The sequence below is a fragment of the Pieris rapae genome, chromosome 11, assembly GCF_905147795.1.
Source record: "Pieris rapae chromosome 11, ilPieRapa1.1, whole genome shotgun sequence".
Lineage (NCBI taxonomy): Eukaryota > Metazoa > Arthropoda > Insecta > Lepidoptera > Pieridae > Pieris > Pieris rapae.
This window is the reverse complement of record NC_059519.1, coordinates 6,988,240-7,012,329: the sequence shown is the minus strand read 5'-3', so window position 1 is coordinate 7,012,329 and position 24,090 is coordinate 6,988,240. Positions and strand designations below refer to the sequence as shown.

The 24,090-nt window shown below is 33.9% G+C and overlaps 1 protein-coding gene across 1 annotated transcript in view; it reads right to left on the bottom strand.

Moving 5' to 3' along the window:
• The window catches only part of LOC110994075, a 42,242-nt gene extending 18,368 nt beyond the window's left edge, over positions 1 to 23,874 (bottom strand). Inside the window, exon 1 of the mRNA XM_045630153.1 lies at positions 23,732 to 23,874. The gene's annotated coding sequence lies outside the window, so the exon portion shown is untranslated. The remainder of the gene's footprint in view (positions 1 to 23,731) is intronic.
• Positions 23,875 to 24,090: the final 216 nt, after the last annotated feature.

Sequence of the window (24,090 nt, the reverse complement as noted above, 5' to 3'; positions counted from 1 at the left end):
CACTTTTTTGACATGATAGTCCGTGATGTCCTAGTTTGTCGACATCACTGCCACAGGGACAAGTATGAGGAGCGCAGACCGGTACCCCAAGCCGCAGACAGGTTGCGATTCGGAGCGTGTCAGGTTCAAGAAATGTTCCTGTATTTGACGAAGGGTAAGCGTGAAGCCAATAGCCGGCCTCATGCGTACCCACGGCCAAAAGCCTAGCACGTGCTGAACCTGTACTACGGCTCAAAAGATTGTCATAAGTCATTTTACTGTCTATGTCGTCCCAGCTCCTCTGTGAATTTAGAGAAAATGGAAAATTTTGACCTGGGCATGCAATTAAGAAAGCGTTTCTAGCTTCTTCCAAGCCAGCAATCTCAAAGTTTGAAGGGGATGCCCTTAAAATTTGACTTATGAGATTTGCTGAACTATGGACAGAAGATAGGAAAGCTGGTAAAGCGACACTGGAAATTTTGCGAATCCCCAAACCACCATAACGGATTGGTAATGATGCTTGGGTCCACGATTGCTCGTTCAGCTGTATATTAAGAAGCGATTCTAAGCTAATTTTGATTACCTCGTCTACTTGTGTCAAAAGATCTGGGTGATTCCAAAAGGAGCAGCAACGGAGCACATATGTAAATTTTGGGACAAAAAGACAGTTTTTTAAGATGCAAAGTGCATAATGCGGACTAATTTCAAGGAGACGATCAGCAGAATTTTTAAACTTATTAATAGAATTATTAATATATTCAAAAATAGATTCATCAAAAATTGGAGAACCTAAAAGGTAAAGGGAATTACTATTAGCTATTTTAATATTTGGAGCCAAAATCTGAAATTTTTGTTTTACTGTATTTAAATTTAAGTCGCAGTTATTTATGAACAGTTCGCATTTGCTGAGATTTAGCTGCAAACCAATGGCTTCAAATTTAGATTTTATTAAAAATAGGTCCGAAAAAACAGTGTCCACATCACCTCCTAGTGTGCCGTCGTCCAAATACCAAACGTTGAAATTTGAATTTAAATTTTTGATTATTTTATTTATTGCCAAACTAAAAATTGCAGGCCCAAGGGGATCACCCTGTTGACAACCTACTTCTGAGGACAGTTCATTTGTACGATATAACAATTTTGTTGGATCAGCGTAACTGAGAAGAAGATAATTATATATTTCAGGTATATGTTGTTTTACTTCCGTCAACAGGGTATCCCTATTAACTGAATTAAAAGCATTTTTTACATCAATTTTTAGCAACACGTCTGGCTTTCCGTAAGTTAGGAAAGAGCGTAGGGCATGGACGGCTGCCTCACACCCTCCTTTTACACCGAAACCTAACTGTACGGGTTCAAATTCTGAATTTAATTTTGGTAAAATATGTCGAACAGCAATTTTTGAAGCCAGACGTCTTAGTGTTGAACCAACAGCAATTGGTCTCACGCCTCCATCCTTTTTTGTGAGGGCAATGAGGTTCGCGCCGAAAAGAATGGGAACAATTTCTGCATTGATTTTACCTGAATACATAAAATTGATTAATTTTGTTAACGAATTTACTAGTTGCTCGCCTGCATCACCCACAGAATGCGATGTTAAATCTTTTAAATGTTGGGGTGTTATCCCATCCAATCCTGATGCCGAACCAGGTTTAAATGATAAAATGGCATAATTAACATCTTTATTTTGAATGTGTAGGCATGCTTGACCTGCTGTTGGTGGGTCGAGAAAATATGGGTTTATTGGAGCTGAGGGATGTTTTGTCCGTAAAGCCTGAAGGGTGTCAGGGGTGTCTGGTGATAGCACGTCGTTGGAGAACAAAAGGCGAGCGGCACCTTTAAGATCTCCTTTATTTACTTCGAAATACCAAATGTGTTCACAAGTGTGGTAGCTCTTGAAAATTCTTATCGTCCATACGCCCTCGATAAACTGTGAGTAGATTTAGTACCATTAAATTTTTTGACATTTATGTAACAGCGGGCAAACGGACAGGATGAGCATTGCTAGAAGTTTCACAAGTGCGTTGGCAGCCTTTTAAGAAATGGTTAAAAAAATTTCTTCCTTATAGTGTTCTGTGCAAAAACTTTTATTATCATTATATCCGATTATCAACCTTTTAAGACATTGCGTACATAAGATACAGTTTGTAACATCATTAAGCTTTCCCTTTGAAATATAAAAGGGTCTCAAGTCCATACATATATTATCATAAATTAGCAGTAAAAATAACATAGAAGAGAAAGCATTATTCTAAATTTTAGGAATACATTTACCTGAAGATAACGGAAGTTAAGCTAAGATGTGCAAAATATTAAAAAAATAGTACCTATTGATTTGTTTGGGAATTTTTCTTTATACTAAAATTTAAATTGAATTAAATAATGTTTAAATTAAAGGCTTCTGTGATTGTTTATATAATAATCCATGTTTTAGTATTGATTTACCTGGCTGTTCCCATTTTATAAACTATATTATATATCTCGCTTAAGTTTATGTCTAAAACATATGCTTAACAGAGAAAGTTTTAACCTATGGATCAGTAGGTAACTCATAACTGCAACCATACATTTACATACAAATATACCATATTCTAAATAAGTCACAATTTAATATGACTAAGGGCCTGTTTTACAATGTATGGATAAAGTGCCAAATAGCTATGCAAGACATTAATTATTCGAAAGATAAAAGTTCCAAATAAGATACTTCGAATTTTATGACGTATAGCGCTATCTGACAGTCGTGAAACGCAAAAATACTATTTATCCTACCAATAAGTAACAAATAGCATATTTGGAACTTATTCGGACATTGTGAAACAGGCCCTTAAACGAATAATTAATATAGAAATTATTAAGATTATTTTTCTAAAATGACAATACTTTTGACAGTGAATTTGTTTCTTGAATCTTGCGTATTTATTTCAACAAAAATATAGTTAGCTGAGTTTCATTATCGGACGTCAAGGCAGAATACAAAATACTATCCATATTACCTCGACGTCCGTCGTTCCACAACTGAGCGTTTCTTTAGGCAGTTTTTGCGCACTAATGGAACACTACTACGTGGAACCAGCTGCCCAATTAAGTATTTCGGAACCAATTCGACTTAAGCTCTTTGAAGAAAAGAGCATACCAATTTAAAAAAGGCCGGCTACGCACTTGCGAGCCTCCTGATAAAGTTAATGTCCATGGGCGGCGATATCACTTTATATCAACTCCTACCCGTTTGCCACCTATTACAAAAGGAATTATATAAAACTATAACATTATTAAGTGATTTTATAAAATTACCTGAAAATATTTTGCTATTTATTAATCTTTTCTCAGTACTTTACAAATCATAGTATAGAATACTATACGCTATAGAAATATTTCGGCAGAGTCGGGAATACTATTAAAATGTGAACGTAATTGGGGAATTGTTAAAGCTGGTATGCGCAATCCAACTTAAAAACGTGTAGGTTAGTTATACTATATTTATTTGTTGATCAACTTAAAACACACAAACGATAAAACAGCTTCATTGCAATAGTTTTATAGCTACAATAAACAAAATATAAATAACCCCATACATTTTTCCTTGGAATTACAAGCAGATAGCAATATTTTATCTAGAGTATAGCGAATGCATTGTGGTTAATGACGGGCACGTGTAACTACAGGTTGCCGTTCATACACCGCGACAGGTCAAACACCACCTAAACAAATAACCCACTTAAGCGTTTTCTAGAAAGTAAATTTATTTAAGCGTGTGTTTAATAAAATTTAAATTCTGTAAATAGGTTTTTGTTACGATTTCTTTAGCCGCATTTATTATTGTTAATGTTTAATTTTAATTGCCAAAATGTTTTGTTTTTATTAAATTAGTTTAATTGGCTGTTATCATATTCACTCACACATATTGTCACATGATATACGTCTTTATCTATTTGTTTCCATAGACTTTAACGAGGGGATTGATTTGAAAAGTTAATTCATCTTTAGAGGTCCTAACACGGTTTCCCTGATGAACATACTAATATTTTCAAAAAAGTTTGGTATGAAATAACGATGTGTGTACCAAAGGTGTGAAAAAGTCTAGTATAAATTCCTTAATCGCGTATGCTACGGAATCTATTGAAAATAGATTAAAGTAATATACTATTTTATTGAACTCATCGTCTACAAAAACGTCCGCGACACCATGTCTAACTAAAATTATTTTAGTATTATAAAGTCTTTTTCCGAAAAAGGCTAGGCTTCAAAACAAAACATCGCTAAGCTAAAAAATCGTGCTACGACCGAATTAAGGTTAAGAATAACTTCATTTCTCATAAGAATTGTATACAAAATTCGCTTACTGAGAAACAATATAAACTAAGATTAATAATAATTATTATTATAATAGAATTTATGGGAGTGGAACCGCAGAGCACGGCGAGTTACCGAATAAACTATGAAATATCAGGGTCCTGTCACAAGTTATCTGTATCTACTTAAACAGCGCATGTATATGGTTCGAGTTTCGACATAATCAAATTTGAATTTTTAAATTTAGTATATGAAGTTTATAGTTCGAATCGAAAGAAATTTCTATAAAAGCACTTCCGCAATAATGCAACAACGCAACTGCAATTTTATTTTAATGGCATCCTTATATTTCCGATAAAAATGTGCAAAAAATGATAAATACAAAAGACATTTTACAGTGGAATTGCATTAGATAACTGTTAAACTATCGAATCCCATTAGGCCATTCCTAAAGAAGACATAACTAATGAGTCTAGCAATGCTTAAATAGATATTTATGAGTAGCTACTCAGAAAAAACAATGCTATGTAAGTTGTTACCTAGGCATTTTTTTATTTCCTGATGACGCTCATGAAGCCAAGAATACACAAGGCACAACCAAATATACGAAATAAAATCATTCACATCGCTGAAGATAAAGTTATACTAGCAAGCATTCTGGTAAAGTTAAATAAATTCAATTCGTCTATCAAAAATAAAGATTTTATTTTAATAGTTATGCACTTTTTATCCTTATATATAAATTACGCGTCCGTTGTTGGTCTGCTATGGATTCCTAAACCACTTAACCGATTTCAATCAAATTTGTACACCGAATGCAGTTTGTGATTATTATAATTAAATTATAACCTAATATTAATAATTACTTCAATGTTTAATAAAAATTACTACATTGTTACTGCAAATGCAACCACATATGAAACAGATACATTACTATTAATAAAAACTGAAATATAAAATACCAACTCAATGAAGATTACGCAACACCAATTAAAAACATGATGCATCGTAGGGCAGATCATACTAATTGTTATGATCACATTAATCACGCGATGTTAACATAATTATTAAGTAAAACATATCTCCTTTCTTTTATAATATTGTTTTGAGGAATTTTTATATATGCCCTGTATATATATAATGTATAAAATATGGACTATTAAGACCCTCAGTTAATTATTTGAGGCACTTCGACGCAGTTGGGTGTGCCATAGCCTATTTAGCCCCACTGTTATACCTCTCACATAAAAGGGCCGTAATAAAAGTTATATCTGTACTAATGTAATATACCTTGATAGTGGGATTAATCCCTTAGGTATTTTTAGTAGGAGACATCAAATATCTCTTTGCAAATTCTCCATCGGGAATTTTCTCATTTATAAAATATTATAATACTCTTTCTTTGGATTTTATCACGATTTTCTTCGCGGAATACCTCTTGTATTAAAAATTGTAAGGTCAGTTAGCAATAATCGCGCCATTTTTAAATTAATAATATTTATTTTAAACGAAAAATAGAAAATTGTTGCAATAACAATTGTCATCTAACGAACTTTGGAAAACCTTGGAAATAAGGTTAACTAAAGACGGTCTAATCCCTAATTTGGCATCGATCATCGTAATAGGAAAATGTTTTGTATCGTATTTGGTTTTTCATAAAATACCTCCAGTTCCTCTATACATACGTGGGGTTGAAAGACAGTGTATATAATATTTATGATAATTATTACAAAACAGATGCAACACTACTGTCACATTATCCCTTTATGGCTAGAGTTATAAAACGACTTTATGCTAGCTTTGTGAACACACATTACGCTCTAATGAGACAGGAGATATTATGTGAAAACTTCCTTCACTATGTAATTATGTTACTTAATATTTTATATAAAACGTATTTACAGGGATAATGTTACTCACGTCCTTACCTTGATTTCATGTGAGACTTCTATGAACTAGTGCTGATGAGAAACCATTGTGATTGTAGACCCAAAATGTTCACTGAACCCTTCTTAATAATAATAATAAAAATACTTCATCTTTATCAATTTTATTTTACGTTAATTAATATAATAATTTTTAGATGCACAAATAAAACAACAATGTAAATATAAAACGTTGTTTATTACGAACTTCAAAACAGCGTGGATTTTCTGTTAGAATAAAAATGCCGCATCTGTTCAGTTGAGAACACTAACATTCGACGCATGCGCAATGGCTTAAAAGCGTCGCACAATCGGCAACCGCTGTCCAAAACCGATACGGTGGCTTCTATGCCCCCTCTCAAGCGTCCAAATCTGCCTGACGCATTCGATGACGACGAAAAAGCCGAGTGCTTAGCCGTCAACCTAGTGGAGCAGTGTACGCCGTATCTCGATCATAGCGACCCGGCGCACGTCGAACACGTGAACCGCGAAGTCGAACGCATAGTCGCACTGCCCCTCTCTCCCGAGCCGCTCCCGCCTACGTCGATCGCCGAGGTCAAAACTCTAATCAAGAGTTCACTGCCTCGTAAATCTCCAGGTCTCGACGCCATCTCGAATAAGGTCCTCCGGTGCCTCCCGCCCCATCTGATATGCTTGCTAGTGGCCATATTCAATTGCCTACTCGAAAACTGCACCTTCCCGGCGCAGTGGAAAGAGGCCATTGTCATAGGTATTCACAAGCCGGGCAAGCCTCGTAACAATCCCACCAGTTACCGCCCTATCAGCCTTCTCAACACGCTGAGCAAGCTGTACGAGAAGGTAGTGAAAAAGCGCCTCCTAGACTATGCCCTAGAGAAGGGGCTCATTCCCGATGAGCAGTTTGGCTTTAGGCCGGCCCACTCGTGCGTCCATCAAGTCCATCGGATCACGGAGCACATCCTTTCAGGGATGAACAGCTCACTGAAACCGAGAGCCACGGGTGCGCTCTTCTTCGACATAGCGAAGGCGTTCGACAAGGTGTGGCACAACGGCTTGATTTACAAGCTCTACCACCTTCAAGTGCCACTGAGACTCGTGCGTATCGTACACGACTTCTTGTCCGACCGTTCAATTCGCTATCGCGTGGAAGGAACGTTATCGTCTCCTCGTCCAATCAGGGCCGGAGTACCGCAAGGCTCGGTCCTTTCGCCCCTTCTCTTCACGCTGTATACCGGCGACATCCCTAGGGCTCCGAATGTGGAGCTAGCCCTCTATGCCGACGACACCGCTCTCTATACCACTCATAAAGACAGAGGTGTCATCGTGGATAGACTCCAGACCGCAACCACGTCGCTAGGCGAATGGTTCCGGAAATGGGGCTTCCAATTAAATCCCGAGAAAAGCGTTGCAGTTCTCTTTGCCAGGGGCAACCCCGGTGCTAACGCTAATACTCGGGAAAAATTTCTCCTCAAAAAAGAGGTCACCCTTTACGGACAAGCCATTCCATGGCAAAAGTCCGTCAAATATCTAGGAGTCACGCTCGACAGCGGCATGTATTTTCGTAAGCATGTAGCCGCCGTTCGCAAGAAGGCCGCTTTTGTCCTCTCTCGCCTCCATTACCTCCTAAATAAAAGGAGTCACATGTCCCTTAGACACAAGGTAACCTTGTACAAGGCCTGCGTCCGACCGTGCATGACTTACGCTAGCGTAGTCTTCGCGCACTGTGCCCCCTCGTATATCCACCGGTTACAGGTGCTACAGTCGCGTTTCATGAGAATCGCGACCGGCGCACCCTTCTACGTGAGAAACGTCGATCTCCACTATGACCTGGAGCTCCCTACCATAGCCCAATGGATGAAGTTGGCGTCCAAACGCCACTTCGACAAGGCTAAACACCATCCCAACCCACTCGTGCGTAAAAGCATCAATTACTACCCCTTCCCGACTAAAAAGGCTCGCAGGAGGCCCCGACACGTACTAACGGATCCGGATGATCCAATCACAGTAGCTAACGATAAATTAAAAGCCGCCCGCGCGGCCAATAATAATAGCAGTAGCAATAGACAGATTAGGGTTAAAAACCGCCTTCACCGGGGAAGGCGAGGACCTTTACTTCGCACTTCGCTCACTCCAGTGAGCTTCCGTCCTGCCCTTCAGGCGATTGACCCCCCCGCGACGGCCCAAGCCGAGGTTCGAGTCTCACAGGAGACGCCCTTGCGCGAGTCGCGGGAAACCCCCCCTTTCCGGCTGAGCTAAGCTCGCCAAACAGCCCGTGCTGAGCTGTAAAGGCCCTTCAGGCCAACAGCGAGATTCCATTCAAAAAAAAAAAAAAAAAAAACAACCGCTGTCCTTGTCTGACAAACGCGTTACGCGCTAACTCTCTTTCACTCTACCTCAAATATTTATCATCTTTAACCGCCAGCAACCCTTATTTGCGGCCAGATATAATTAGGCACCCTTATATGAAAATTAATAGAAAAAAAAATTAGCTTCAATTTGACATAATTAATAGATATCCGTTATAAACGTATAAATATATCGAAATCATACCTGTTTACACTTGGCTGCAAAGTGGTGCGGCCATGTGCGCAACGGCAACCGTGATTTTTTAGAATCTTCATATTAATTACCGTGATGTAGACGTTATTTTATTTAAAAATTAAATGAACGTTATCTTTTACCAAAAATCAATTCAAAATAATTTAATTAAAAATATTGGCGGCCAAATTTTGATAGGCAACCTAGTAAATATATATTCTTCTAATTATAAATAAACACAAAAATTTGGTTTTAAGCAAAAACTCGATGAACGCACCAATCCTGCAGTGGGATCTCGGACCATTCGTAGGGTTTGATTATTGCGATGTAGATAGGAGAACGATCGACTGTCACGGTCTGATCTCAGTTTGTTTTCAATCTGAGATTGTGGATTAATTATTGGGTTCGGGCGTGAATCGATGTTTACATATTATATACGTTATATTGTTACTCGTTATAAATTTTATAAGCATTTTTATTAATTGTTGTTAGTATCGAATGTAAAGCAGATTACAAAAAGTATCTGTTTGCGTGTATTTCTTTTCTCAGCTACCCACAATTGCCCATTGAATCCCAACCAGGGTTATTACCGTAAAATTTTATCGATAAAAGGCTACAACTTTGCATTTGCCTAGGCTATTTTCGTTACAATACATTGGGATTTACCTAACATTTCTTAAATTTTACCTAAGAAAAATTAGGAATCTTTAAAGCACTATGACCTGACTCACCTATGACCTGTCTGATTGTTTCCCCCCCTTTTTAATAGACGTATATATATTACTGATGTGTGGCCGCCTGCCTTCATTTTTTCGGTATTATAGTTTTTTTTATAAGTCATTGGGAGCAAACCGGAGGCCTACCTGATGTTAATTCATACCGCCCATGGACACTTTCAAAGCCATACGGTTCGCGAGTGTGTTGGTGGCATTTTAAGAATTGGTACGTTCTTTTCTTCAGGGAATTGTTTCCTTAATAATAGTGTGAATAAAATAAAGTGATAATAATATATATATATATGACTTTGTTTAAGTCTTAAATGCGATATACACCTCATATTTTTCCTAATAATTACATGAAAATTTGTTACTAGTATAAGACGACGACAGTCATGAGTAGAACCGGATGGAGGAGGACCATGTCCAACGTTGGACAAACCAAAAGCAGACAATGCAAGCATAATTATGATGGTTTCTAAATGTAACCATTGTATTTTACCTGCTGTTAAAAATTAATTTTATAGGACTCAAATTAATGAAACTTATGTTCATAATTAAATTTTGGAAATAAAGGCTATTGTTATTTTTAATATCAATATTCAAGTGTAAAGACTGGTTTCGTTTATTCATTATTAAATTAGATCGTAAAGGGTATATTTATTATAATACAATTTAATACTAGAACAAGGGACTTTTCGACTAGATCATTCGCAATGTATTTTATGTATCCTTTATTACTTTTATAGCCCAAACCTTGACCACCCTAAGTCCCAAATGTATGGCATTAAGTCTTCGTTTGTTTTTATACCTGGTTAATTAAAAGGCCAAATGGAAAATACTTTTTGTTATATTACGTACGACGTATGATTAAAATATCTTGGACACATATTTTAATCATACGTCGTGCTTATGACGGTTAACACACTAATTGCTATTTTCTCGGATCGGAGTGGATAGGGGTCATAGTAGCGGTACCGCCCACTCGGATCCGAGCGTCCTGTTCCCTTTTCTAAACCATTCTCATCCCTAGCTCTCGGATCCGAGTATTCCGCAACCAATCTGCTGTACGCCGACCACTCTTTGCTTAATCAAAATTCGCCACAAAAAATTACTTTGTATCAATTGTTTAAGCATTCAATGTGCTAAAAGGAAACTTGAGTATTTCGGACATGTTTTACGTAACTCCAAAAAATACGAGCTCCTTTGACTAATACAAGGCAAATTGAAGATAGAAGGAGACCGGGCCGCAGACGCACGTCCTGGTTGAAAAACTTGAGACAATGGTTTTTTGACCAAACCAAGTCAGTGTTTAGAAGCGCAGCATCCAAAATTAAATTATGATCCATTATGATCGCCAACCTTCGTAAGATGGCACTATAAGAAGAAATGGTAAGTGTAGACGATTAACGTATTTGTTTAAGAAGTCACAACGACAACCATTTATACAAGAACCTTTGGTATAACGATTGAGAGAATTTAGCAAACGGAATGAATGGATTAGTTCTAAGTTCTAAACGTAATTAAGCTAAAGTAATACTAAGTAAGTGGAACTGAACTCAAGAATAGAGCGACTTCGACTTAATAGACTATATGATGTTATTGGATACATTAAAAGCCTCAAGGGTTTCCGATCAATAGTAATGAATATAATTAATAAATGTAAATTGTATATCGTAAGCAATTGATTGGAAATGGGCTTTTTTTATGGAAATATTCTTATGGAATTTTAGTAAATTGATTAAAGAGACAATTCACAAAAAATTCAGTTGGTCACTTCTGAGTTAGTTTATAATTAGAGTCTGTACTTTCGTATTTTGATTTTACTGTATTATTTTAATAAGAAATGCCTTCAGCATTGTGTAGAAGTTTGAGCGCTTGATGGGAACCTGCAAGCGGACCAAGCAAACCCTGGCCGTGCCGTACAGTTGCAGAAGAGGTAAAGAGTCGGGACGACCTTACCGACTTCATATAATATGTCGTAATGCTATCCAAAAGCAAATACACGAGTCACCTAATTACGTACACCTGGAAAGTATACAAAAAAAAATACAGAAGGAGGTGGTAGCGGTCAAGGCGCAACACTTGGACCAGGAACGCAACTTTCCGCTGTTAAATGTATGTAATGTAAAATAACTCTATCATATGGCTATTTACATGGAGTAAATTAAAGAAATATGCTACTACTTTGCCTCTTCGTGGCTACGCTAAGCCACACCAAACACCGGTACAATTGTAAGATAAATAATATTAATAAAGTAGTAATTATCACTTATAAATTCAATTCAATTGAATCTGTATGAATGAAATTTTCTATATTGGATCACTAATTCACCACCGCGATAAATTAATACAATAAAACAGATTTCTTTTCGATGCGTGATCGTGATAAAAGAGAGTATTGCTACGATAATTAAACGACGTTATTTGTACGCAGAAAATATTGGAAGTATATTTAAATAATATTTTCCATTAGAGTTTATAATTTCTCTGAACTCTAAAACGTGCCATGAAATAGTGACGTTCACCAGCGATCGTGTAGGATTCAAAATGAATTAAATATATTTAATTTTGATTAAGAGAAAACGCTTCGGGATCTATTTGATAATTAATATCTGAAATGTCTCCACAAGATACTGAACAAATACACAAAATTGGATTTCTGTGTATTTGTTGTAAATACAATGTTGAATTATATAATATTAAATACAGGTAACAGTTTCTACAAATCTTACAATATTAAAAGTAAGAAAGTGATAAACTGGAAGGTGTACTGATCAACTAATTAATGTGCGATGTCCGTCTATCAAATCTCGTTTTTGGTCGGTGTAGTTTTTCGTGTGTGCGCTAATAAGGGAGACTTCCCGTAATAGCCCAGAGCCCCACAAATTAACAATCCGCCCATGAGTTGAGTCAATTATGTTACAGTTAGAAGGCTGTTGCTAATAAACCTATCACGTTGAATGCATATATGCATTATACTAATTTTCTTTTTATAAGATCCGTCCCAATCTAACTTTTCGAATTACAGAGCTACGGGTCAGGTAAACACAGCCGGAAAGATTTGGAGCCAGTAGTAATTCGAAGAGGTTCGAATATTAGTTTATACCTCCATAATGAATCTTTGTTATCTAAAGTGATTAAAATCTTATATATAAAATTCTCGTGTCGCGGTGTTTGTGGTTAAACTCCTCCGAAACGGCTTTCCCGATTCTCATGAAATTTTGGTGTATATTGGATAGGTCTGAGAATCGGACAAAATCTATTTTTCATCTCCCTAAATGTAAAGGATAATCCACCCCTAATTTTTTTTTCCAATTTTAGATAAAAAAAATTTTTTATGATACAGCATTAAAAAATATATATACAACCCCTAATATTCACCCCTCTACGATCATCCTCTATTTTTTTATTATGAATGATATATGGCCAAACGACGTTTGCCAGGTCAGCTAGTAATATATAAAATTATAGTTTAATTTTGATGCATTAACTAGTAATTTAAATGTTGTTATTAACAATATATATCTTTCTGAACTGACCATACTGGTAATGTTTACTTTCAGACCCGTGTTTTCATATCATTATGGAAACGTGAAGGTAACAAATACAATAAAGGAATGATTTTAAATTAATGCTTGTATTTTAATAACAGTATTTTATAAGATTTCATTTGTTATAATTTAAATTATAAATATTTAATTATAGACCAGTGCCGAAGCCTTCAAAAATAGTAAAAAACGAAAAAAAATTACAGTAGGATGAAACCCATTAGAAATGCAGGGAAATATGATCAAAATGAAAGGAAAAATAAATTACGGTCGATCCGAGTTCGGGAAGTGGGAGGGGGGTGACTTTTAAGGGGGAAAAATTGTTTATCTTGATTTCCGGCGAAACTACCAGTCCTATGGAAAAAAGTTAAATGGCAAAGTTGTAGGTCATAAAAAGATCTACAACTTTGGTATTTACAATTTTTTCACATAACCTCAAAATTTAGGTGAAAAATTTAAAAAACCAAGTTTTTGGTTTTTTATTTATATCTTTTTTAAAAAGTTTTTTTTTTCTACGAAATTTGGTGAAAACTTACCTTATTATGTCCCAAATATACTGTAATTTATTTGATTAAAAATATTTATTTTTTCGCCTCATTTTTACTTAATATCAAAAAAGCACCCTTATTTTCAATCGAAAATTCTGACGTCAAAATTTCAGCTTTTTTCAAAAAGTTTGGGGGCTTTTTGTTCGTTGAAATATCTACTTTCTGATGGTGTAAAAAAAAATATACATTACTATAGGAAATATTATTAGAAATTGCAAAAAATTGAAAAAACCTCAAATTCGAAAATTTTCTTTTAATTATGTACAATTTTGAGGTATTTATTAAAATTTACACTTTAATTACTCAAAAAACGTAAGATTTCGTGCTTCATTGATAAACGAAAAAATTGCAAATTAAAATATACTTCTATAATTAACAAACAAATAAGTTAATAAAGTTAATATTTAATAAGACTTCTACAATATTTTGAAAAAGTTGTAGAATCTTCTGTAAATAATATTTGTAGATGCCTATTTATTGCTGTTTTAAGATAATTTATATACCTGAGTGACCTTCGGTGAATTTTGAATTTTTCTTTGAATAAAGTAAATTTCTCACAAATCACTTAGAGTAACTCAGCCTGCAGGTGTATTTTTAAAAACGATGTTGTACACTACTCTGTATCTCGAATACTGGCTAACGGTTTTTACAGCTGCTACGAAATAGCAGGTAGCAGTAAGGCCCAGACCCTCCTAGGTCCATCCCCACTTCTCAATGAAATAACTTACACTGGGCTAAAATTCACCGAAGGTCACTCAGGTATATAAATTATCTTAAAACAGCAATAAATAGGCATCTACAAATATTATTTACAGAAGATTCTACAACTTTTTCAAAATATTGTAGATGTCTTATTAAATATTAACTTTATTAACTTATTTGTTTGTTAATTATAGAAGTATATTTTAATTTGCAATTTTTTCGTTTATCAATGAAGCATGAAATCTTACGGTTTTTGAGTAATTAAAGTGTAAATTTTAATAAATACCTCAAAATTGTACATAATTAAAAGAAAATTTTCGAATTTGAGGTTTTTTCAATTTTTTGCAATTTCTAATAATATTTCCTATAGTAATGTATATTTTTTTTTACACCATCAGAAAGTAGATATTTCAACGAACAAAAAGCCCCCAAACTTTTTGAAAAAAGCTGAAATTTTGACGTCAGAATTTTCGATTGAAAATAAGGGTGCTTTTTTGATATTAAGTAAAAATGAGGCGAAAAAATAAATATTTTTAATCAAATAAATTACAGTATATTTGGGACATAATAAGGTAAGTTTTCACCAAATTTCGTAGAAAAAAAAAACTTTTTAAAAAAGATATAAATAAAAAACCAAAAACTTGGTTTTTTAAATTTTTCACCTAAATTTTGAGGTTATGTGAAAAAATTGTAAATACCAAAGTTGTAGATCTTTTTATGACCTACAACTTTGCCATTTAACTTTTTTCCATAGGACTGGTAGTTTCGCCGGAAATCAAGATAAACAATTTTTCCCCCTTAAAAGTCACCCCCCTCCCACTTCCCGAACTCGGATCGACCGTAATTTATTTTTCCTTTCATTTTGATCATATTCCCCTGCATTTCTGATGGGTTTCATCCTACTGTAATTTTTTTTGGTTTCAAAAATTATCGACACTGGTCTATTAGTAATTATGCAAAATACGACTTAAACGACAGAGTACCGAATGTATTATATTTTGCTGACGGCATCAGATGATATATTTATTTACACTTTGTCGATAGAAAAACGGGAGGTTATTAAAAAGTATATATTTAAGTATTGTGAAGTAATAATTATCTATTAATGTGACGATGGATGTTTTTGAAAAGCCTACATTTTCAGGAACAAAATTTTCCTCGAAAAGATTTATTTACTTACTTCCCTTTGTGTTGGGCATGCAACTTTATCTACAGAGTACTAGGAAACTAGTAGTCACTAGTAGTCAATGTAATGATCAGACTGTGACGTCACGCGTCAGTGAAAGGTGGTTTTCGTCGAGTGAGCACATGATATTGGAATGCTAACAGCGGGCAGGAAAGTGGAAAATACTCTTATGAATTAACAACAGATCGTTCGCCTATCATTAATCATGGATATATATCATCAAGCCTCCCTATTCACATTCAAAATTGAGAAATTGGCACTGAAAGGGTTTAAGATAAATTAACAACACTTTCACTGGCAATAATGCTATCGTTAATTGGCGACAATTTCTTCGTTTTCCAATTCACATATTCACCTAACATTTGATATCATTATTATTCATGGGCATATGGCTTTTTTTGACGAGTTTTGACAAGTTGGAGATTCTTCCGGTTTTCGCAGTATGTTTTGCTTTACCGTAAAAGCGATTATTAGATGCGCTGATAAGGGTTGTATGTTAAAACATATTATACAACCCGGAAAGATCGTTGGTTGGTTTTCATGTAGTCATACGTGACTAAGGTATGGTCCTCTGTAATTGGAGATTTAACTCCAACATTTACAGATTTAATTATCTGTGGATTAGCGCGCAATTCGCAATTCAAATGAATTTTGTTTGAGAGCCGTGTTTTTAAATTTGGTTTAAGTTTTCGATCGTATTTATGAAATTGTGGTAGAAAATATAGGTAGTAGAAAATATAAGTATAAAAGGGATAAAGAAACTGCAATCATATGGCAATTGTTTAGATAAATTAGGCCAGTACTTTATTAGCTGATATAACAAACGTATTTTTTTAAATTTACATACAAACATCCAATTTCATAGGTTGTTTTTTTACTCGTTTACTTTCACTTTTCTTCGAATATTTTCCTCGTGTTCGGTTTTCAATTCGCAAGCCAACTTCTTTTTTTAATTAGACCAGCGCCGTTTTGCAGTGCAATTTGCAGTGCAACTCTCAAGTTTGAGGTCGTATATATCCGAATCCAACTGCAATAGATTTTTCTATGAAATTGTGCTTTTAATACTTGTTCGGTTCACACATACTTTATTTCTCAAAGAATTACATTCACTTAACGAGAAAATTTAGAGTAGGTCAGTTATGTACATGTGGAAATTATTTGAAGATAAGCTATATAAAATAAAAATATTAGTTTCTAACAATATGTACAATATTATTTACAAAAGTGCAGGTAGCTCGCATTGATGTTACAATATACATTTTGTGACTAATGAAGAGTAATAATTTCTTAGACTCTCAATATACTCAAACAATAATGAAAATCGCGAGTAAACTATCGTCAATTATATGACGTATGTAAGCACATTATTATGTGCTTGCCTTCTAATGAGACGCAATCAACAAACTCATATAAAAACCTGACTACACCTTTTTCAAATATACTTGCTATGAAAATAGCAAGATTTCAGAAAACCATCAATAAAAAGCCACTAATACATACTGTAACTCAATAAGTAACTAAGTTCTAACATACTTATTCAGATTTAAGGTAAAAATTCCTTTTTGCTTTTCAGACATTCAATTAAACTTTCATTCGAGACAAGTGTCAGTTTACGGGATTGACAGCGCAATTTAAAAGTTATCGACTGTTACAGAATAACGTTACTCGGCCGGCTACTTTTTGAATTGTCCGAGTTGTGTGTATCCCCAATAGAATAGATACATTTCCGTTTGTTTCATTGTGAATTATCAATCCTCTGTGCTTGACACGTGTTGATATTTTTGTACATGCCGATTTTTGATAAGGTCAATCTGAAGAGAAACAGATGAAGGTTAAATAATGATGATTCTAGTGGACACGTCGTAATATTAATATTTGTTAGCGGATAATTGTTCATTTAAGCACACAAATAGAGTCACTACATTCAAATGAGAACTAAAATTTAATACATTTTATCATTAAGCTATTCATTAAAATGGAGCATCGGACTTCCTTTTCAAAATATTTCTTGCTCTAATGAGGCTGACTAACCTCGTAAAGTCAATGCCTGGGCAGTTTATCTCGACGTAAGGCGATATTTTTTATATTAAGAACGAGAACTGAATATTAAATAAAGATCTGACCCTCGATCTCATTATTCATATTTTGTAATAAATAAGCAGTCTTGTTTTTGTGAATTGCTATGAAATAGGAAAAAATTCCATTAGATTATGTAATAAATTAAATAATTTACTAGATATAAACGCGTTTATAAGATTCCATTGTTATGGACGACATGCAAGAAGTTGAGATCCCTCGTTTAAATTGACTAGCTCTAAGTCATGACCGCAATCCAATTGAGCATGTCTAGAATGTTCTAAAGGAAGTAAGATCAGTGCAACCTGATCCACAAAATATCAGTGAGCCGAAAGAGTCATCGCAGAAGAGTTGAAACCAAAACGATATTAAAAACATCCTGGAAAGCTTTCTTAGAAGGATTCAAACTATGACTTCGGTAAGAGTACGTTACACTAGTTATAAGGTTTTTACCTTTGATACTATATGTAATTATAAAGGACAATTTTGTTGTTTGGCCGTGTACATCGGGTTTAATTCCCAAATTTCGCGCGCCTCGCGACGCATTTGCCATCATATAAACAATATCAGTTACCTCTCACATCCATTTCTGAGAAATCCATCTTCCTCTATTTTAGTATGACAAATAGTATATATTTTAAATGCCGTAACAAAATTTTGTTGCTGCTGTTATATGGTTTTGTTCACCGGCGCTAACATTCAGACATTACAAGCCAATGTAGTGATAAATAAATAAATAAAATATTTTTTTTTAAATAAACATGGCTTCAATTACAACGTGTAAACAACTCATGATCCAGTTTCCATACAACACGTTTATAAAACTACATATCTGCAAGTAATCAATGATCATTTAGCTATTTTTCTTAATTCCACCGCTTATAACTAGCTTAACCCGGTTTGATAGTCTCGTCCCATTGACCGGCATTCACAGAACACGTTTATGAGTGAAATGTCGCTTTAGAATAAAACAGATAAAGGATTATGACCCTTGTGTTGAATTCATTGCACAAGCCCAGCGATAGTTTTACTGCGAGATATGATTTTCAAAGTCAAATTTCAGGCGTATATATTCGGAAAATAGAAATATTTGGTAATTTACGTTTCGACCAAAATCTCTGGTATTGCTCACAATTATTAATTGAAAGGAATTGATATCTCCAATAAACTATTATTTATCTGTCAGTACACGTCAGTTTCCGTGTCTATTCTCAGCTAGGCAATTTATAAGGCTCACAATTGTTACTTGATCACAACCATCGTTCAATTTGATATATTTTAACCAATTATTAAAAAGTTCATCGACAAGCGTAAAATGTGTTATGTTATTACTTGACTGTTAACAGCCACTAGAACACGTTTGTGTGTGCTTTGTTAGTTTAAATTAACGTCGTATAGATAGCCTCCTCAATGTTGAAGTTATTTTGAAGTGAAACTTCTTAAGGTGCATGAGAGTAAATTTTTTACACATGTAACGTCACGAAGATGGGCAGCGTTTTTGTCGAAGAAAGTGGAATTAAACTGATTGAGACAGAGTGAGAAAGGGAGATCGAGAAAAAAATCACGCTATTTGTTGACGTATTCGTTTATTAGTTACATAGAACTTTAGATGACAATTCTGTAACGTCTTGTGCAGTAAACTTACAATTTTTATGTATTTATAATGTAACAGTGTGAATATAGATATATAAATACATAGAGTGATAAACTATTACATCATCATCTATTGGGGCTTTGACCTTAGTAATAATTAATGTACAAAGAAGTTTCAATTCTGACATGTGTACTTTGACGCACGCACTTTTTTATATAATAGGGGGCAAACGGGCAGGAGTGATACCGCCGCCCATGGACACTCTTAATGCCAGAGGACTCGCGAGTGCGTTGCCGTTGTTTAAGTTGTATTAACTACTAAAATAAATACAACGTTCTAATAGTTTTTGTAAATATTGGTAAATAATATGTAAAACCATTTACTATTTCTGTTAATAAATAAATATGCGGTTTATAATACGGCCGAGAAAAGTATTCGCATTTATAATATTTATTTTAAAAATTTATTATATGCCTCTTAGCACTAGAGATAGTAATTTCTGCTGAGTATGGAATATTAATTATACACTTAGCAAAATTAATTACCTCTTAAGAATGCAACGTATATAAAATATGCTATGCTTAGAAGCGCTTGACAAATAGTTATTTTAATAATCTTGACTATAGATACAGGCAGACCCAGGTGTCATTGTGGCATTATGGCCTACCTTGGTCTGTCCAGGGTTTTGTTGTTACTGTTATATTAGCTTTTGTTGGTTGCTACATTAAAATTGTGTCAAATTAAACATTGTGACCCTGATTCAATAAAATACAATTTATACAGAATTACACATAAATTTTGTTCACATTCTTAGTCTTTGTGTAAGGAAATAAAAATTAGAGGATAACTTTGTTTTACGTAAATATGTGAACAAATGAATACTGTTTGGGTAGCATAATCTATATGGATCAAACGAAACGATTACGAGGTTGGACAATTTAAAATTTAAAGCCAACCACCAATATTTCTCGTAGAGATTGAAACTGAACTTTTTACGTACCACTAAGCGACAGCACGCATTAGTTAATTTAAGCTTTAAATCTCTATTTTTTGAACCCACAAAATTAAAACAAACATTTTGTATCACAAAGAACGGTTCGGTGGCCGTCGATGCATAATCTTATACTAAGCCCTGAGTACATACCTCAATGTAGTGATCCTTATTAGGACGAAAGGCACAAAATGACGTCAGCCGTAAGGATGTGGAGAAATTGTTAGTTTGGGAACAAAAAGAGGTTAGACTGATACTGTACCTTGCCTTACAATAACAAAAACACTATATATAAAACTGCATCTTACTTTACCCAACTAAAGCTCAACAACGACTCATTAACATTGCGCGAATCAGCCGAGTTAAAATATTTTTGGGATCAATCATGAACCTCATTAAATTTTATGATAATAAAAATGATTCTATTACGAACATTTGTTATAAGAACAAATATTAAAATGGTACCGTATATATAAAATATGGACACGAATAGCGAAATGAAACAGTAACACGAAAAAGGGTTCGCAAAAACAAGCCTCAAAAAAGAAGCAATTTAGACTTAATTGCAGATATTGTAAAAAGACTTAAGTGAGTCAGTTCCAAAGTTGATATTAAATTTCACGCCCTGAACAAAGTGGTCTGTTTCTCATTTTTCCCTCAGGCAATACTGGAAAGCAATAAATTCTGTATCCAATTTTCTCCAGTGTTAAAACGTGATTCAGCATTTCCGTATTGCCTGACACACTTGGCACCGGTTTTAATGAACTTCACTAATAGCAAGTGTGCACTTTCTTTTCAGCTTACACACATCTTTATATATCAGAATATATTAATTTAGTTTTACGACTGAATATTATCTTCATATTATTTTAGCTTCTCTGTGTTTTTCTTATTTATCAAATATACTTGGGGACTTCAATTTTATAGGATATAAGATGCTCAAGCTTTAGTTAAAAAGCCATGATTCATCGTCAGTTATCACCTGCAGTAGTGGAAATAGAAATAGGTGAGCCTCAACTGATATTGGGTAAAGCTAGACGTCCTGGGTCCGAATTTGAACACAGAATTCACTTACGACGAAATAAATGAAATTGACTGAGAAATATGAGTAATGTTTGTCTCTTAAAACTATTTGTTTAAATAATCTTTATTTATAAGAAAACTTTGGTGCTTTAGTAGTTCTAAAGACATATTGTTTGTTCGTAATTATAACGTCACAGATTCAAATTTACTAATATGTAAAAACCCATGCCATCTACCTGAGTGATCGTTATTTTTTATAAACTTTTAATTATTTGTAATTTAGTTGAGTTTCGTCTCTTTGAAAAAATTTATAAAAGAATTAGCATAAAATTTCTATGTGCGATATTCAGAGCCTAAAGAAAACTTTTTAATTACCAGATGGAGTCTTTTGTTAATTTAATGAGCTTACATTTTCAAAAAGATACAGTTAGATGGCCGAATTTAATTTGACTCGTAACGAGCAGGCCCTTGACAGAAACTCAACGTTTTAATCGTAAATCAGAATTCAGGCTAGTGATATAACAATGCTAAATAAATAATAAATACTAAATTGGTGTTTTTATTTACAAAAAACTAAATCTAACTTAATCACTACGTACTTATAATTAGTTTTCTGCTAATTCGTAAAAGCTTAAACACTAGAACTTTTTGCTACTCTTTCGTCTTCTGTCAAAATGTATTTATGCTGATGAGAGCTGATGATGATACACATGAGGACATTATTTAAAATTTTGCAATAATAACGATGTGCTTGAAATATTGCGGTACAAAAAAAAACCTATACAAAATGGCATACATCTCAAGCATTCTTTAATATTCGTTTTAATTTAAGTTTTGGATTGGTCATCACCAGTTTCAGTACCTTAGATAATTACAGTAATGGAAAACCAAAATGAACATCTCTGTTTCCCTGTTTTCAATATATGTGAATGGAGTAGCGGAAATTGGATTTTCTATACGCAATCTAATTAAAGTAAGATTGTTCCGGAGTAATATTTACAATTCTAACTAATATTATAAACAGGAAATGTTTGTATTATAAACATTAAATATTAGTATGTACAATCTACATGAATACCCTAAAAAAGTCCTGGAACGATTTAGATTTATAGATATATATTACCAAAATTTTAAAAAGAAATGGTTAGCCGTGCAATAAAGGGATATGCTTGGTACGATACACTTAATACACTCAGATGTGTTACGTTACTGAATATATTCAAGGAAAACTTAAATAAGTTAGTCTAAAAAAATCTCTTTGACAAAAAATCACTTTCGCGGGATGGGCCTTCTTATATGCTGATAAAATATATATTTTGCACTGTTTTAACTAATGCAATTGCCTGTGTAAAACATAAGCTAAGGCACAAATATAACTTAAATGGTTTTTTTCTCTTGCTACCGGTTGACTCGTAGATTTAAGGTCATTGACCTCGAAACAAAGATGTTCATAATTTAAAGCAACTTGCACGAGATAGATTGGGATGGTTTAGTTGGTGGACCCAGTTTCCGCTCTTACACTCATTATTGGTCCGTTGCGCGTTATTGGGATGGCGAATGATGCTTATGGTTCCCATAAGTATTGCGGATGATTAAACAAAAGCCCTGGGTTAGTGTATACTTTTTTTTGTCAGGTTAGTAGGCAGATTAAAGATAATTAAAATTGATGGTACTTGAAACTAAAAGGAAAGTTAAAGGAAACGATTTTCTAATAGTCAATGTTTGTCCGAGCTAATCTGCAAACCAAACAACTTAACAGGTATGGCCAAGTAAATATTAACTTTCTTCTCACAATGTTTCCGTAATCTGTGCTAGTGTGCCATTGTCAATGGCATTGCACATAATTGTGTTAAATTATAGTTATTAACATTGTTATCTAATGTGTATTATTATATTAATCGAGTGTTTAAATCGTTATGTTTTAATAGCAGGGCTTAGCTTACTATTATAGTTTCAATTTAATTCGGGATGACAATTGCGTATGCATGCCATTCCAAGTAAAAAACACATATAGGATAATTTTTGTCTTTCAATACATAGAAGTAACTTGTTCTTACAATTTCTTATTATATTTATTATTTATTAGACACAAACTATGTTAATAGAATACAAATTGAATTCACTTGTAATGTATATGTATTCTACTAGTTTTATATAGTTTTAGATTGCATCTTTAGTTTCCTCTTGGTCAAAACTTCTCCTCCTAGGTCGTTATGAAATTGACGTTTTGTTGTACCATGTCCTGTTTGGATTTCAAATTAATTTTTTACATCTATTTACTAGTGCATTTGAATTTCGAAAATAATAATTTATTTCATTTTTCCGATTCCTTTTTTTATTTCATTTACTCGATTATAAAAATGAAATAAGGTCCCAATATTTATTTATCTTAGTACACACATTTAATAGGAAAATCCTGGTGAAAACCAGTCGGAGCTTCACATATAATTCTAGTATGTACTGCATCTGGCTCATAAATTAATGGAGGTCACTTCCTTGCAAAACCGGATTTGTAAAAATAGTCCTTAGAAAGTTTTCTTAAAACATTGAATATGTTAAACTTTCTCAATAAGTTTTAAATTTTTATATGTATTTACATTTATATGTATTAAAAAAAATATAAAACTTACCCTATTCAGTTAAGAAAAGATCCATAGCAAAATAGAATCCAAATTCACTTTCGAATACACAACACTCACAATTTTGTAAACACTACACTTTTCTATACAGTCACCTCTCGCGCAGATAGAGTTCCACTGTCATGGCCACTCGCCACGCGCCCCACTCTTGACTTTTACCGTCATACTGCTATTATCAAGTTAACAATGTTATAAAACATATTCATACAATCTCTGTAGTTGTATAAATGTTTTAAAAAATGGTAGCTAACAATAGATGGTTAATTATCTATGCTATTAATAATATAATAGTAGTATAAACGTAAAATCATGGTAATTACATGTATGTACGTATGTATGTATGTAACGTA